Raw genomic sequence first — 13,046 nt, 5'->3', positions numbered from 1 at the left:
TGTGTACCCCACTTTACAACCTTTAGCCTCAAAGCAGGCTAATTAGTGATTGCATCTGCAGGATAATGAGGGTGTTGAAGAATGTGAAGATATCGGGTTCCAAGTCACTTAAGCTTGGTGGTAGATGAAAAAGCAACCGGGGTTTATTGACAGAATAGGTTATAACACAGTTCAGCACACTTCTGTAATCCAATTCCACATGACAATTCCCACCACAATCTCCTGACAGAACATTACTTCTTAGTCTGGGAGCAGAGAGTCTCTTCTATCAATACAAAGTCCCAGATGAATCCAAAATAATGGGTCCCCAAGCAGATCCCTGGCAGAATATTACTTCTTAGCATGGGATCAAAGGTTCTCTCTTCAGCTCTCTGGGTAGCTCTACTTATACCTCCAGAAGCTTCATATTGCAGGGTTGTGTGTGACCTCTGTGTCTTAAGGGGGGTACTCACGGAGCGATCACTGCTTGAAATCTAAGCAATCTGACTAGATTGCTTAGATTTTAAGCAGCGATCACTCCGTGTGTACCCCTCACAGCGATAGTGATGCGCAGCCCCGCGCATCGCTATCGCTGATGCTAGATTGACCAGCATACAGGCCAATCTAGCAGGTCGCTCACTTCACCCGCTGGGTGAAATGAGCGCCCCCGTGCTGTGCTGAGCGGGGGTAGAGATGTGTGCTGAGTGGTTCGCTCAGCACACATCTCTCCCCAAATCGGGCCGTGAATACGGCCCTTTAGGATCTTACAGCATTGGAATACAATACATATTCTAAGCAAGGTGATTACATCAACCAGAGAGCCACCCTGTCTGGTCAGCTCACTGTTGGACAATAGGGAGTAAACAAAAAGGGACAATGGCACCTTATATGACTCAACCTTTGAATGTCCACTGTAGTGTATAAAAACAATAGGAAACTAGGTCTAACATAAATACATTATCTAAAGGGTAACAGATAACATAAAACAATTGCATATATTAACAATATTTAGGTTGATTTAAACACGGTATTGGGTGAGCAGCAATGGACATGTTATGGAGAATGAACAAACAGACGAATTGGATGTAGATGGATATGGGTATAAAAAGTACATATATGACATGGGAAATGAGGCATAGCTATATTAATTGTCACAGACCTCATTTTTCCTCACATTCCTCTCCCACTTTTTAGACCCAATGTCCCGGAAATTGTAGGTAAAGTCCTCAATGTCCAAGCGAGGCTGTTGGGACAATCGAGTAAGTCTTTCCTTAGGTTTGGTGAGAGGGTGATTAGCAGTTCAGAAGTTCCTCCACCACTTCTATGCCATGTGCCTGGGCAGAACCTCACCTGGGTCAAAAGGACTGAGGGCCATGTTTTCTGAAGAGCCTATTGACCGGCCTTTGGGGTCTGGTGGACTTATGATTAGCAACCCACAATTGCTCAGTTCTTCACGTCCCTGGTAGCAAATAACTCTGGTCCCAAAACATACTTGTAAATTCCTGTACTTCTCCCACTCGTTCCGTGGTTCTCCCACATGAGAACAAGCAAATAGTGGGATGCTGGCTGAGAGCAGTTTCCCTCCAGGTGGTGCATTACATCCCTCGCCTCTGGCATTTCAGGAGTGAGTATTCTATCCATGTGTCCCAAACATAAATTTGTCAGTTGCATAGGGACGGGCAGATTCTGGCGCTCTGCCAAGGCCTCAGATACAGTGTGGGGCTCTCCTCCACCCTCCTCGGATTGCATGCCCAAAATCTGTCCAATGGCAGTAACATGTTGGGGCTCCTGCCCTATTGCCAAAGGCAAATTGAACATTGGCTGCAGGGAAGTAGCAAAATCCAACAATTTGTCTCTTAACTCTGCCGCCCTCAAAAGCCACTTTCACTGTTCCCACTGATAATTCCCCATGTGGCTACAGATAAACTAACAGGACTGACTGCTCCCTGTCCAGGCCTAATCCCTCAAAAGCCAATCCCCCCTCCCCCAAACACAACACTGTAAATGGCTCAGTAGCCAGGACTGGTTGGTGCTCACCTGAAGGATATACTTGGAGGCTCTGTTGCTCGAGTGGTGGTCGGGTGATAGTGGCAACTTCTTCCTCAATGTCTCGCTGGCACTCTGTGATGGTTTCTATATCCTCCAAGCCCGCAAATGGCCAGTTGTAACACAGCTCAGGCTGGTCACAGAGTGTTTCACTGCGACATTCCCCCAGGGAGATGAGAACGGGTTACAGACAGTGCTTCCTTGCATCCACCTGGTCAAAGTCATCCTTTTCCAGTGTAACATTCTGGGCAGACAGTTCTTGGCACTCTCTCACTAAGTTCTCATCTTCCATCTCAGCAAAAGGGAAGTTGTAGTGCAGTTCCTCCTGGGGTGCCTGGATTGTGATCACTGCTTTCTTCACTTCAACGTGTGCTTCCTTCCGTATAGAACACTGGGCAACTTCTTCCCTTGGATATGGGAGAAGCTGTTGCAGGTGGTGCCTTTCAGCATCCACCCTGTAAAACTAGTCTTGCCATGCTGGGGTATTCAGGGGCCCCCGATCCAATGCCACTTCCTCTGGCTCTGTCCGGGAAGACAATTTACTCTGCACTTGCCCCTCCGTCTCTGTATATTGTATCCTTTCTGTCATTTGGGCCACTGTGGAGATCACTTCCTCCCAAAATTCCACAAACTCTGGCTCCCCCAGCAGATTCCATGTGGCTGCTTCACTTCTGCAGTGCATGAATGCATTCCCCAGATGACACAACTTGTCCTGTATGCTGGATACTCTCCACCTGCTGATTACCCACTGAGCTTCATTCCAGTACTCCCAAATGTGCTGCATCTTGATAAATATAAATAACATATCCGGCTTCCCAGCCTGCTGATATGCTGATGAACTTCCATCCACAAGCTCCACTGCCCTGGTTCCATTTCTTGTCCCCTCCGCTGAGTCCTGGACCATATCCTCCTCTTCCTCCTCATCACAAGGGTGCTCAAAGTCCCATTAAGCCAATTTTCCAATTAGGGACTCCTTGCTATCCACTGTGTTGAATACAATTTTTCTTGCATGACACAGTTCTTTCAGGACTCCCTTCTTGTTGTATCGGTAGCATAGCGGGGCGGAATCCATTGCCTGCTGTAGTTTATTCCTTTCTGCTGGTGCCTTGAGTGATCCCACTGCTGCCACCAAATGTGAAGATATCGGGTTCCACATCACTCAAGCTTGGTGGTAGATGAAAAACCAACCTCCTGACAAAACATTACTTCTTAGTCTGGGAGCAGAGAGTCTCTTCTAGCAACACAGAGTCCCAGATAAATCCAAAATAATGGGTCCCCAAGCAGATCCCTGGCAGAACATCACTTCTTAGCCACCTCCAGAAGCTTCATAGTGTGTGTGTGTGTGTGTGTGTGTGTGTGTGTGTGTGTGTGTGTGTGTGTGTGTGTGTGTGTGTGTGTGTGTGACCTCTGTGTCTTGGGATCTTACAACATTAGAATACAATACATAGTCTAATCAAAGTGTTTACATAAACCAGAGAGCCACCTTGTCTGGTCAGCTCACTGTTGGACAATAGAGAGTAAACAAAAAGGGACAATTGTACCTTATATGACTCAACCTTTGAATGTCCGTCCACTGTGGTGTATGAAAACAATAGGAAACTAGGGGGTATATTTATTAAGATTCGTAACTGTCGAGATTTGGAGGGAGATTAAACACAAATGACATCAAATGTGTGAATTTGCAACTTTTTGGGGGGTTTTACGCCTCATTTACTATGCTGTCGTATTCTGCATTTTCGTGTTTTCCGATGTCGATGTCATTCGTATTGTCGGGCAGTGTTTTACGGGAGTGATTAGTAAAACACTGCCAGACTTAACACAATGAATCCCTGCCGGATCTGTGAGATCCGTGCAGGGCTTCATTGTGTACTTTAAAAGAAGTCTAAAAAGTGTTAAAAATCAGAAAAAAAATTGCGTGGGGTCCCCCCTCCTAAGCATAACCAGCCTCGGGCTCTTTGAACCGGTCCTGGTTGTAAAAATACAGGGAAAAATTGACTGGGGTTTCCCAAATATTTTAACAACCGGCACCAGGCTCTGCGCCTGGTCATGGTGCAAAAAATATGGGGGACAACAAACGTAGGGATCCCCTGTATTTTTAACACCAGCACCGGGCTCCACTAGTCAGAGAGATAATGCCACAGCCAGGGGACACTGTTATATTAACTCACAAACTAGTCACCCCTGGCCGGGGTACCCTGGAGGAGTGGGGACCCCTTAAATCAAGGGGTCCCCCCCGCCAGTCACTCAAGGACCAGGGGTGAAGCCAGAGGCTGTCCCCCCATCCGTGGGCGGTGGATGGGAGGCTGATAGCCTTTTGTGAAAAAAAGAATATTGTTTTTTGTAGCTGAACTACAAGTCCCAGCAAGCCTCCCCCGCAAGCTGGTACTTGGAGAACCACAAGTACCATCATGCGAGGGGGGGGGATGGGACCACTGGTACCTGTAGTTCTACTACAAAAAAAAATATATAAAATATAATAAAATTATATTTACAAAGAATCCGGTGTAGATCGGTCCTCTTCTTAAAAGTTATAATCCACGTACTTGGCAAAATAAATAAATAAATACCCGATCCACGCACTGAAAGGGGTCCCATGTTTACACATGGAACCCCTTTCCCCTGTGACTCCTGTAAAGAGGGTCTCTTCAGCCAATCAGGGAGCGCCATGTCATGCACTCTCCTGATTGGCTGGGTGCTCCTGCACTGTCAGTCAGGCGGCACACTGTGGATACAATGTAGCGCAGCGGCGCTACATTATATCCAATGGTGGGATCTTTGCGGTCTGCGGTAGACCGCGAAGTTAAGTGGGGCCAACTACAAGAGTGACCCCACTTAACCTCGCGGTCTACCGCAGACTGTAAAATTCCCATTATTGGATATAATGTAGATGCACTAAGCTACGTTGTATCCACAGTGCAGGAGCGCACAGCCAATCAGGAGAGTGCCATGACGTGGCGCTCCCTGATTGGCTGAAGGGACCCTCTTTGACAGGAGTCACGGGGGGTCCCGACATTCAGGGAAAGGGGTTCCATGTGTAAACATAGACCCCTTTCAGTGCGTGGTCTGGGTATTTCGTTTTTTTATTTTTCCAAGTACGTGGATTATAACTTTTAAGAAGAGGACCGATCTACCCCGGATTCTTTGTAAGTATAAATTTTATTTAAAGCTACCCCTGGATTCTACTGGACAAGGGGACCGAGTGCTTCGTGTCAACATAGGTAAGTATGTATGTATGTAAGTGTGCATGTATGTTGATTAAACTTTTACTTTCACGGTGTGTGTGTCTCTTGTTTTTATTTGGGTATTTTTTTTGTAGTAGAACTACAGGTACCAGCGGTCCCGTTCCCCACCACCACCACCCGCATGCTGGTACTTGTGGTTCTCCAAGTACCAGCTTGCGGGGGAGGCTTGCTGGGACTTGTAGTTCTGCTATAAAAAAACTATATTTTTTTTTCATAAAAGGCTATTAGCCTCCCATCCACCGCCCACGGATGGGGGACAGTCTCTGGCTTCACCCCTGGTCCTTGGGTGGTTGGAGGGGGGGACCCCTTGATTTAAGGGGTCCCCACTCCTCCCGGGTACCCCAGCCACGGGTGACTAGTTTGTGATTTAATGCCAGGGCCGCAGGGACCAATATAACAGTGTCCCCCGGCTGTGGCATTATCTCTCTGACTAGTGGAGTGCTGGTGTTAAAAATATGGGGGACCCCTACGTTTTTCTCCCCCATAATTTTTGCACCAGGACCAGGCGCAGAGCCCGGTGCTGGTTGTTAAAATAAGGGGGAACCCCAGTAAAAAAAATTCCTGTATTATTACAACCAGGACCGGCTCAAAGAGCCCGAGGCTGGTTATGCTTAGGAGGGGGGACCCCACACAATTTTTTTTTCTTATTTTTAACTCTTTCACACCCCTTCCTACTGATAAACATGCACGGATCTCACTGATATGTGCATGCCTATCAGAATACGGTAAAAAAAAAGCAGGTCTGTTTGAAAACTGGCTATTTTTTACGATTTGTATTTTTTTCACGGCAGTGTTTGGCTATTGCCGGCAGTGATTGTGAATATGAATTTTTAGTAAATTACAGAGTTGTATAAAATAACAGGTGTATTTGATAGAGATGAGCGGGTTCGGTTTCTCTGAATCCGAACCCGCCAGAACTTCATGTTTTTTTTCACGGGTCCGAGCGACTCGGATCTTCCCGCCTTGCTCGGTTAACCCGAGCGCGCCCGAACGTCATCATGACGCTGTCGGATTCTCGCGAGGCTCGGATTCTATCGCGAGACTCGGATTCTATATAAGGAGCCGCGCGTCGCCGCCATTTTCACACGTGCATTGAGATTGATAGGGAGAGGACGTGGCTGGCGTCCTCTCCGTTTAGAATTAGAATAGATTAGAGAGACACTTGATTTACTAATTTTGGGGAGCATTAGGAGTACTCAGTAGTGTACAGTGCAGAGTTTTGCTGATAGTGACCAGTGACCACCACTTTTATTTATAATCCGTTCTCTGCCTGAAAAAAGCGATACACAGCACACAGTGACTCAGTCACATACCATATCTGTGTGCACTGCTCAGGCTCAGGCCAGTGTGCTGCATCATCTATATATATTATATATCTGTCTGACTGCTCAGCTCACACAGCTTATAATTGTGGGGGAGACTGGGGAGCACTACTGCAGTGCCAGTTATAGGTTATAGCAGGAGCCAGGAGTACATAATATTATATTAAAATTAAACAGTGCACACTTTTGCTGCAGGAGTGCCACTGCCAGTGTGACTAGTGACCAGTGACCTGACCACCAGTATATAATATTAGTAGTATACTATCTCTTTATCAACCAGTCTATATTAGCAGCAGACACAGTACAGTGCGGTAGTTCACGGCTGTGGCTACCTCTGTGTCGGCACTCGGCAGCACGTCCATAATTGTATATACCAGTGACCTAACCGTGGTTTTTTTTTCTTTCTTTATACATACATACTAGTTACGAGTATACTATCTCTTTATCAACCAGTCTATATATTAGCAGCAGACACAGTACAGTGCGGTAGTTCACGGCTGTGGCTACCTCTGTGTCGGCACTCGGCAGCCCGTCCATAATTGTATATACCACCTAACCGTGGTTTTTTTTTCTTTCTTTATACATACATACTAGTTACGAGTATACTATCTCTTTATCAACCAGTCTATATATTAGCAGCAGACACAGTACAGTGCGGTAGTTCACGGCTGTGGCTACCTCTGTGTCGGCACTCGGCAGCCCGTCCATAATTGTATATACCACCTAACCGTGGTTTTTTTTTTCTTTCTTTATACATACATACTAGTTACGAGTATACTATCTCTTTATCAACCAGTCTATATATTAGCAGCAGACACAGTACAGTGCGGTAGTTCACGGCTGTGGCTACCTCTGTGTCGGCACTCGGCAGCCCGTCCATAATTGTATATACCACCTAACCGTGGTTTTTTTTTCTTTCTTTATACATACATACTAGTTACGAGTATACTATCTCTTTATCAACCAGTCTATATATTAGCAGCAGACACAGTACAGTGCGGTAGTTCACGGCTGTGGCTACCTCTGTGTCGGCACTCGGCAGCCCGTCCATAATTGTATATACCAGTGACCTAACCGTGGTTTTTTTTTCTTTCTTTATACATACATACTAGTTACGAGTATACTATCTCTTTATCAACCAGTCTATATATTAGCAGCAGACACAGTACAGTGCGGTAGTTCACGGCTGTGGCTACCTCTGTGTCGGCACTCGGCAGCCCGTCCATAATTGTATATACCACCTAACCGTGGTTTTTTTTTCTTTCTTTATACATACATACTAGTTACGAGTATACTATCTCTTTATCAACCAGTCTATATATTAGCAGCAGACACAGTACAGTGCGGTAGTTCACGGCTGTGGCTACCTCTGTGTCGGCACTCGGCAGCCCGTCCATAATTGTATATACCACCTAACCGTGGTTTTTTTTTCTTTCTTTATACATACATACTAGTTACGAGTATACTATCTCTTTATCAACCAGTCTATATATTAGCAGCAGACACAGTACAGTGCGGTAGTTCACGGCTGTGGCTACCTCTGTGTCGGCACTCGGCAGCCCGTCCATAATTGTATATACCAGTGACCTAACCGTGGTTTTTTTTTCTTTCTTTATACATACATACTAGTTACGAGTATACTATCTCTTTATCAACCAGTCTATATATTAGCAGCAGACACAGTACAGTGCGGTAGTTCACGGCTGTGGCTACCTCTGTGTCGGCACTCGGCAGCCCGTCCATAATTGTATATACCACCTAACCGTGGTTTTTTTTTCTTTCTTTATACATACATACTAGTTACGAGTATACTATCTCTTTATCAACCAGTCTATATATTAGCAGCAGACACAGTACAGTGCGGTAGTTCACGGCTGTGGCTACCTCTGTGTCGGCACTCGGCAGCCCGTCCATAATTGTATATACCACCTAACCGTGGTTTTTTTTTCTTTCTTTATACATACATACTAGTTACGAGTATACTATCTCTTTATCAACCAGTCTATATATTAGCAGCAGACACAGTACAGTGCGGTAGTTCACGGCTGTGGCTACCTCTGTGTCGGCACTCGGCAGCCCGTCCATAATTGTATATACCACCTAACCGTGGTTTTTTTTTCTTTCTTTATACATACATACTAGTTACGAGTATACTATCTCTTTATCAACCAGTCTATATATTAGCAGCAGACACAGTACAGTGCGGTAGTTCACGGCTGTGGCTACCTCTGTGTCGGCACTCGGCAGCCCGTCCATAATTGTATATACCACCTAACCGTGGTTTTTTTTTTCTTTCTTTATACATACATACTAGTTACGAGTATACTATCTCTTTATCAACCAGTCTATATATTAGCAGCAGACACAGTACAGTGCGGTAGTTCACGGCTGTGGCTACCTCTGTGTCGGCACTCGGCAGCCCGTCCATAATTGTATATACCACCTAACCGTGGTTTTTTTTTCTTTCTTTATACATACATACTAGTTACGAGTATACTATCTCTTTATCAACCAGTCTATATATTAGCAGCAGACACAGTACAGTGCGGTAGTTCACGGCTGTGGCTACCTCTGTGTCGGCACTCGGCAGCCCGTCCATAATTGTATACTAGTATCCAATCCATCCATCTCCATTGTTTACCTGAGGTGCCTTTTAGTTGTGCCTATTAAAATATGGAGAACAAAAATGTTGAGGTTCCAAAATTAGGGAAAGATCAAGATCCACTTCCACCTCGTGCTGAAGCTGCTGCCACTAGTCATGGCCGAGACGATGAAATGCCAGCAACGTCGTCTGCCAAGGCCGATGCCCAATGGCATAGTACAGAGCATGTCAAAACCAAAACACCAAATATCAGTAAAAAAAGGACTCCAAAACCTAAAATAAAATTGTCGGAGGAGAAGCGTAAACTTGCCAATATGCCATTTACCACACGGAGTGGCAAGGAACGGCTGAGGCCCTGGCCTATGTTCATGGCTAGTGGTTCAGCTTCACATGAGGATGGAAGCACTCAGCCTCTCGCTAGAAAACTGAAAAGACTCAAGCTGGCAAAAGCACCGCAAAGAACTGTGCGTTCTTTGAAATCCCAAATCCACAAGGAGAGTCCAATTGTGTCGGTTGCGATGCCTGACCTTCCCAACACTGGACGTGAAGAGCATGCGCCTTCCACCATTTGCACGCCCCCTGCAAGTGCTGGAAGGAGCACCCGCAGTCCAGTTCCTGATAGTCAGATTGAAGATGTCAGTGTTGAAGTACACCAGGATGAGGAGGATATGGGTGTTGCTGGCGCTGGGGAGGAAATTGACCAGGAGGATTCTGATGGTGAGGTGGTTTGTTTAAGTCAGGCACCCGGGGAGACACCTGTTGTCCGTGGGAGGAATATGGCCGTTGACATGCCAGGTGAAAATACCAAAAAAATCAGCTCTTCGGTGTGGAGGTATTTCACCAGAAATGCGGACAACAGGTGTCAAGCCGTGTGTTCCCTTTGTCAAGCTGTAATAAGTAGGGGTACGGACGTTAACCACCTCGGAACATCCTCCCTTATACGTCACCTGCAGCGCATTCATAATAAGTCAGTGACAAGTTCAAAAACTTTGGGTGACAGCGGAAGCAGTCCACTGACCAGTAAATCCCTTCCTCTTGTAACCAAGCTCACGCAAACCACCCCACCAACTCCCTCAGTGTCAATTTCCTCCTTCCCCAGGAATGCCAATAGTCCTGCAGGCCATGTCACTGGCAAGTCTGACGAGTCCTCTCCTGCCTGGGATTCCTCCGATGCATCCTTGCGTGTAACGCCTACTGCTGCTGGCGCTGCTGTTGTTGCCGCTGGGAGTCGATGGTCATCCCAGAGGGGAAGTCGTAAGCCCACTTGTACTACTTCCAGTAAGCAATTGACTGTTCAACAGTCCTTTGCGAGGAAGATGAAATATCACAGCAGTCATCCTACTGCAAAGCGGATAACTGAGTCCTTGACAACTATGTTGGTGTTAGACGTGCGTCCGGTATCCGCCGTTAGTTCACAGGGAACTAGACAATTTATTGAGGCAGTGTGCCCCCGTTACCAAATACCATCTAGGTTCCACTTCTCTAGGCAGGCGATACCGAGAATGTACACGGACGTCAGAAAAAGACTCACCAGTCTCCTAAAAAATGCAGTTGTACCCAATGTCCACTTAACCACGGACATGTGGACAAGTGGAGCAGGGCAGGGTCAGGACTATATGACTGTGACAGCCCACTGGGTAGATGTATGGACTCCCGCCGCAAGAACAGCAGCGGCGGCACCAGTAGCAGCATCTCGCAAACGCCATCTCTTTCCTAGGCAGGCTACGCTTTGTATCACCGCTTTCCAGAATACGCACACAGCTGAAAACCTCTTACGGCAACTGAGGAAGATCATCGCGGAATGGCTTACCCCAATTGGACTCTCCTGTGGATTTGTGGCATCGGACAACGCCAGCAATATTGTGTGTGCATTAAATATGGGCAAATTCCAGCACGTCCCATGTTTTGCACATACCTTGAATTTGGTGGTGCAGAATTTTTTAAAAAACGACAGGGGCGTGCAAGAGATGCTGTCGGTGGCCAGAAAAATTGCGGGACACTTTCGGCGTACAGGCACCACGTACAGAAGACTGGAGCACCACCAAAAACTACTGAACCTGCCCTGCCATCATCTGAAGCAAGAAGTGGTAACGAGGTGGAATTCAACCCTCTATATGCTTCAGAGGTTGGAGGAGCAGCAAAAGGCCATTCAAGCCTATACAATTGAGCACGATATAGGAGATGGAATGCACCTGTCTCAAGTGCAGTGGAGAATGATTTCAACGTTGTGCAAGGTTCTGATGCCCTTTGAACTTGCCACACGTGAAGTCAGTTCAGACACTGCCAGCCTGAGTCAGGTCATTCCCCTCATCAGGCTTTTGCAGAAGAAGCTGGAGGCATTGAAGAAGGAGCTAAAAGGGAGCGATTCCGCTAGGCATGTGGGACTTGTGGATGCAGCCCTTAATTCGCTTAACAAGGATTCACGGGTGGTCAATCTGTTGAAATCAGAGCACTACATTTTGGCCACCGTGCTCGATCCTAGATTTAAAGCCTACCTTGGATCTCTCTTTCCGGCAGACACAGGTCTGCTGGGGTTGAAAGACCTGCTGGTGACAAAATTGTCAAGTCAAGCGGAACGCGACCTGTCAACATCTCCTCCTTCACATTCTCCCGCAACTGGGGGTGCGAGGAAAAGGCTCAGAATTCCGAGCCCACCCGCTGGCGGTGATGCAGGGCAGTCTGGAGCGACTGCTGATGCTGACATCTGGTCCGGACTGAAGGACCTGACAACGATTACGGACATGTCGTCTACTGTCACTGCATATGATTCTCTCAACATTGATAGAATGGTGGAGGATTATATGAGTGACCGCATCCAAGTAGGCACGTCACACAGTCCGTACTTATACTGGCAGGAAAAAGAGGCAATTTGGAGGCCCTTGCACAAACTGGCTTTATTCTACCTAAGTTGCCCTCCCACAAGTGTGTACTCCGAAAGAGTGTTTAGTGCCGCCGCTCACCTTGTCAGCAATCGGCGTACGAGGTTACATCCAGAAAATGTGGAGAAGATGATGTTCATTAAAATGAATTATAATCAATTCCTCCGCGGAGACATTGACCAGCAGCAATTGCCTCCACAAAGTACACAGGGAGCTGAGATGGTGGATTCCAGTGGGGACGAATTGATAATCTGTGAGGAGGGGGATGTACACGGTGATATATCGGAGGGTGAAGATGAGGTGGACATCTTGCCTCTGTAGAGCCAGTTTGTGCAAGGAGAGATTAATTGCTTCTTTTTTGGGGGGGGTCCAAACCAACCCGTCATATCAGTCACAGTCGTGTGGCAGGCCCTGTCACTGAAATGATGGGTTGGTTAAAGTGTGCATGTCCTGTTTTGTTTATACAACATAAGGGTGGGTGGGAGGGCCCAAGGACAATTCCATCTTGCACCTCTTTTTTCTTTTCTTTTTCTTTGCATCATGTGCTGATTGGGGAGGGTTTTTTTGGAAGGGACATCCTGCGTGACACTGCAGTGCCACTCCTAGATGGGCCCGGTGTTTGTGACGGCCACTAGGGTCGCTAATCTTACTCACACAGTCAGCTACCTCATTGCGCCTCTTTTTTTCTTTGCGTCATGTGCTGTTTGGGGAGGGTTTTTTGGAAGGGACATCCTGCGTGACACTGCAGTGCCACTCCTAGATGGGCCCGGTGTTTGTGTCGGCCACTAGGGTCGCTAATCTTACTCACACAGCTACCTCATTGCGCCTCTTTTTTTCTTTGCGTCATGTGCTGTTTGGGGAGGGTTTTTTGGAAGGGCCATCCTGCGTGACACTGCAGTGCCACTCCTAGATGGGCCCGGTGTTTGTGTCGGCCACTAGGGTCGCTAATCTTACTCACACAGCTACCTCATTGCGC

Source organism: Pseudophryne corroboree, chromosome 6 (genome assembly GCF_028390025.1).
Source record: "Pseudophryne corroboree isolate aPseCor3 chromosome 6, aPseCor3.hap2, whole genome shotgun sequence".
In the NCBI taxonomy this organism is placed as follows: Eukaryota; Metazoa; Chordata; class Amphibia; order Anura; family Myobatrachidae; genus Pseudophryne; species Pseudophryne corroboree.
The sequence above is the reverse complement of the archived record's forward strand: the minus strand, read 5'-3'. Positions refer to the sequence as shown.